Source organism: Lagenorhynchus albirostris, chromosome 3 (genome assembly GCF_949774975.1).
Source record: "Lagenorhynchus albirostris chromosome 3, mLagAlb1.1, whole genome shotgun sequence".
NCBI lineage: Eukaryota > Metazoa > Chordata > Mammalia > Artiodactyla > Delphinidae > Lagenorhynchus > Lagenorhynchus albirostris.
The window spans coordinates 79,944,856-79,949,782 of record NC_083097.1 but is presented as its reverse complement, the minus strand read 5'-3'; the positions used below and the strand labels follow the sequence as shown (position 1 = coordinate 79,949,782).

The 4,927-nt window shown below is 40.6% G+C and overlaps 1 pseudogene; it reads left to right on the top strand.

The window, feature by feature from the left end:
* Nucleotides 1-432: 432 nt before the first annotated feature.
* On the top strand, nucleotides 433-1,006 carry LOC132518344 (ferritin light chain-like; annotated as a pseudogene).
* Nucleotides 1,007-4,927: the final 3,921 nt, after the last annotated feature.

Here is a 4,927-nt window from a genome sequence, read left to right as displayed (position 1 = left end):
ACTAGTAAGGGCTATCAAAAGAGATGCCCAAGTTTCTCTGGTGGTCATCCTATTGACAATTTCTCTTTAAGAGAATTTACTGTGATATCTCAGTGTAAAGACAGAAAAGAAATAGGGGGACTGGCAACTCAAAGAACTTTATTTCAGACAGCAATAAACTCCCATTAGTTATTTCTAGTTCTGTTTTGTTTCCTCTTTAAAATTCATCTTTAATGAAAAACACATGGGGTGCGCTCAGGGGTCCCACGTATCTGTCTTTTGCTTCAACAGTGTTTGGACGGAACAGACCCAGGGATGCCCCTTGCTCCAGCCTTCGACCACCCTCCAAGCTTTTTTCCAGTCACAACTTTCAGAATCAGCCACTCAGCTATCCTTGGCCACTGGGAACGCCAATACCAATTTTTGAGCTTAACTCCATTTTACCGATCAATCATGAGCTCCCAGATTAGTCAGAATTATTCCACCAAGGTGGAGGCCATTGTCAACAGCCTGGTCAACATGCATCTGCGGGCCCCCTACACCTACTTCTCTCTCTGGGTTTCTATTTCGACTGTGATGATGTGGCTCTAGAGTGGGGGTAGGGGGGTGGGGGGGGTGCCGCTTTTTCCACGAATTGGCTGAGAAGAAGCACGAGGGCTCTGAGCGTCTCTTGAAAATGCAAAACCAGTGCAGTTGCCGTGCCCTCTTCCAGGGCGTGGAGAAGCCTTCTCAAGATGAGTGGGGTAAAACCCAGGATGCTATGGAAGCTGCCATTCTCATGGAGAAGAACCCGAACCTGGCCCTTTTGGATCTGCATGCCCTGGGTTCTGCCCCACAGGCCACCACCTCTCTGACTTCCTGGAAACCACTTCCTAGATGAGGAGGTGAAACTTATCAAGAAGATAGCGACCACCTGACCAACCTCCTCAGAATGGCTGGTCCCCAGGCAGGGCTGGACGAGTTCTCTTCCAGAGGCTTAGCCTCAAGCACGACTAGGAGCCTCTGGAGCCCAGCGGCCGGCCTTTGAAAATCCCCTCCGGTGTCAGGACTTCTGCCTGAAGCCCCGCCCTGCAGCCACTAGGCAGCTTTTTAATCACCCTGGAGCCCTCTCTCAAGCCTTAGACCAAATGGAAACAATAAAGCTTTTTGCAGCAAAAAAAGAAAGAAAGAAAGAAAAAGGACTATTCCAAAGTTTTACCCTAAGAAGGTCCTATATAAATACTTTTGTTTTCTTTTTCTCCCAGAAATATAATAATAGTTCAAAGTGACGAAAGAATAAAGCTGAAAAGATAAAAAATGAGACCTGTACATAATGGTTTAGTCTTTTCCTCACCATTCTCTACCTTTAACCAACTATTTAAAAACATGTAATTTGCACTTTTACTCCCTTGTTCTTTTGTATCAACATATTATACACTGTTGTACATATTAAATGTATTTTTTATTTAAATATATTCTTTTCCATTAATAGTTTAAGCTTGTAGGCCATTCATTGTGATTAGTTATCCAAAGTGAGCAAATGAGTCCCTGAAATCAGTTTGTTATAGTGCCATAGGGAGAGTTCCAATAGAATTGAAAAACTATGGAACTGAGGACCTCTGCTGTCAGTTTTGTGGCATTATTTTCTTAAACCATGGTAATACTGACAAGAGGGAAGCTGAAGTTATCTACTTTATCTGAGGTATTCCTTTTTACTTATAATCTTTTAATTGCCTTCCTAAAACTTTATTTATTGGTCCTGACACATTTTTAGCAATTTGAGTCTTTCATTTCCACTGCAGTTGCTTTACTTTTTGAAAAAAATACATGAAAAGTAAGACTGTTGGATGAAAATATTAATTTTAATATTATTGTTTCAGCAAATTAAATTTGTTCATGAACAATGCTTTAAATTTTCTTTAATATGGTAGCTGTATATAACTATATGCATATGGAGGCATAGACATAGGTATAGATAGGTAATCCTCATGACATAGAACATGGAATTTTGTATCAAAATCTAATAAAGTTTTAATAACATAATTATTAAGATAAGTCTCATTTTTCCAGAAACTAGATTTGCTTCATATGCGATATATTCTTAGATAGCGTTGGAAGCCAAGTTTTCATCAAAATGTCCAGAGCATTTTTTTAAACTCGAAAATGCAGTTGTACTGGTTACCCCTTACTCCACTTTACCGCTAATGTCACCTACTGGTGCATTCTCTCTATTATTCATAAATTCACAGATTACTATAACTGAAAGAGACCTTAGAAGGCATGTAGTCCAACCCTTTCATTTTACAAAGAAGAATTTGAGACCTATAGAGGTCAAAAACAGCCTCTGCCTGTGTGGGTAAAATGAACAAATAACTACCAAAGATTTATCTATCTTCTAGGGAGATACCTCCTCAAGCAAAAGAATGGAAAGGGACAGCAGAGTCGCAGCCTTGGGCCACAATAACCCAGTCCCGCTGTGGAGGCAGGAAGCCTTAATCCAATCTGATTTCAAGCATTTGAGCAGTTAGGCAGAAGTCTGGATCCAGGGGCCAGAAGCAATAATAATAATCATGACAAACATTATTGAGCACTGAATACATGCCAGGCAGGCACAGTTCTAAGCACCCTACATGGGATAGCTCATGTAATATCACATCAATCCTGTGTAATGGATAGAATTGCTAGTACAGTTGAGGAAACTGAGGCACAGGAAGATTAAGTCACTTCCCCAAGGTCACTCAGTCAAATCCAGGCAGTGTGGATCCAGAGCTCATACTCTTAACCCTACACTATGAGAAAACATAACAAGCCTCAAAACTGGTCCCAAAGTGTTTACCCTAGAATTTTATAGTTGCTCTGTCTGACCTTGAATGAGAAAGTGATCTTCTATAGCCCAATCCCATTAGATCTAGAATTCTAGAAATTTAAGAGCTGGAAAGGGCCTTATTACGCATGTACTGTGGTGGCCCTTAATCTCTTTTGGCTTATGGACTTATCTGCTAAAAGGAATAAAACTTGGCCTCTGAGAAATATATAAACACACATGACAGCACAGCAGCAGACACACACAGAATAAAATTTCGTGTTGTTTATGGGATCTTTGAATCCCCATTTATAGACCTTAGGGGACCATAGGACTCTGATCCTGACTTAGTCCAACTTTCACAATTCATGTTTTATATGAAGTTATTGGTCTCATGTCTCTGTACCCAAAGCAAATATACACTGGTCTTATAAATGTCAGTGCTGTCCAACTGTTTCACATGACGGCACATCTAGAAAATAATAATATTGTATGAAACACAAGCATAAAGGAAGAAGCCTTCTCATGACCAGAGGTGACCAGCCCCAAGAATCCAGGCTCCAGAGACCTCACCGAACTACCAAAGGACTGAGAAGAGTCAATATCTCTATATACCCAATTCACAACACACCAGTTACGAGTTCCCGGCTTAGAGCCCTCCAATAGATAACAAAGTATAAACGGGCTTAGGAAATCAGTGCTTAAACTTCCTTCTCACTCCCAAACCCACCTCAAATTCTCACCCCCGACCACTAGTCCTAACTTAGTTTAGATTTTAACCCTCACTTCCCAGATCTTCAAAATAATGACTATGTGTATTAGTGACTGATTGCTGCAAAACAAATTAACCCAAACTTAGTGGTTTAAAGGAGAAGTATTGATACATGTTACCTCACAGTTTAGGTTGGTCAAAAATTCAAGAGCAGCTTAGCTCGGTGGTTCTGGCTTGTGGTCTCTCACAAGACTGCAGTCAGTGTCAGCTGGGTCTGCAGTTGTCTGAGGCTTGACTGGGTCTGGAGGATCTGCTTCCAAACTCAAGCAGAGATCTGTTGGCAAGAAGCCTCAGTTCCTCAGCACACCGGCCTCTCGCTGGGACTGCAACAACATGGCTTCTCCCATGGTGAGTGATACGGAGAGAGACAGAGAACCTCAAATGAAAACAGCAATCTTTTTATCACCGAATCTCAGAAGTGATACTTCTGCTATATTTTATTGTTGCCCAAACCAACTCAGGTACAACATGGGAAGGAACTGGGCAGAGGTGTGAACACCAGGAGGTGGGGCCATAGGTGACATCTCAGAGCAGCCACCACACTATGGGTTACGAGTGTCTACTTTGTTACAAGCGCTTTAAGTTTACTCAGCATTATCTCATTGAAATTTTACAACAGTACTCTGAGATAGAGATTCCCTTTCACAGCTGAGAAGACTAAGACCAAGGAAGGTTAATTGCCCAAGATCACACAGATAATAAAGCAGCAGAAAAGGAAGTCAAAACAAGACCTATCTGTCTCTAATGAGTTACATTCTTTTCCACATATTTTTATGCTGTGCTTTGCCTCCTGAATCTCAATTTTTCTGGACCCCCAGTTCTCAAGTGTAAAGCCCCTCTCACTCTCTTCTCAGTCCTATATTTTGTCCACCCTTGCTGCCAATCCATACTCTGATAACTTAGATCAACAGCACTTCCTAAGGCCATATTTAATTCCATCTTCTCAATAATCATGTGAGGTAATGTAGGCATTATGTATCAAAAAATAATCATAATTTTATTGATAGCCATTGTTAAAAAAAACATAAAAAAGAGTAACGATGTTGCAGAATAAACTTGAGACAAATAATTGTTTCATTTGCAGTGATTAACCAATGTATTCCACTATCAGTAAACACAGGCTGAAAGTTTGAAGGAGAATGAAGCAAACTGGAGGTACCTTCTTTGATTCCCGCATGTTTCCTGAAGACCAACTGCATATTCTATTGATTAAAATGGATACACAACAAACTGCAAGATAAAAGTGGGTCTGTAGAATGTCAACTGGCCATGTATGTTTCACATCAAAACAGCAAGAGTCAAATATGAAAAACTGTCTCACTTCCTGACCCGTTATCAACTACACTAAATGGGTCTTACTGAACTGGATTGGTGGCTATTTATTAATTAAAGAA